Source organism: Penaeus monodon, chromosome 34 (genome assembly GCF_015228065.2).
Source record: "Penaeus monodon isolate SGIC_2016 chromosome 34, NSTDA_Pmon_1, whole genome shotgun sequence".
NCBI lineage: Eukaryota > Metazoa > Arthropoda > Malacostraca > Decapoda > Penaeidae > Penaeus > Penaeus monodon.
Genome location: NC_051419.1, coordinates 33,240,425 through 33,240,700, shown reverse-complemented (window position 1 = coordinate 33,240,700; position 276 = coordinate 33,240,425).

The following is a 276-nucleotide window of genomic DNA, read 5'->3' as shown; positions in this document are numbered from 1 at the left end:
TTTCTTATGGTTTCAGGTTTCTGGTCATTTTTGTACTTCATTGGTTTCTGCTACCTGACCAAAAAGTGAGCAGTGCACCAACCCCTCCTATGGTGTCAACAAATGCAAGCTGCCATTGCCTTCAGCTTCTTGCATCTTTCCCTGGGTGAGTCAGGGATGGGAGTGAGAGAAAGAAAAAATAAGAAAGCAAGTGGAAGTCTGAAATTCTAAGAAATGTCATAGTATTTTAATGGCTACCTTTATTTTTCTACAGTATAAATCTTTTGCTTTGTAGTG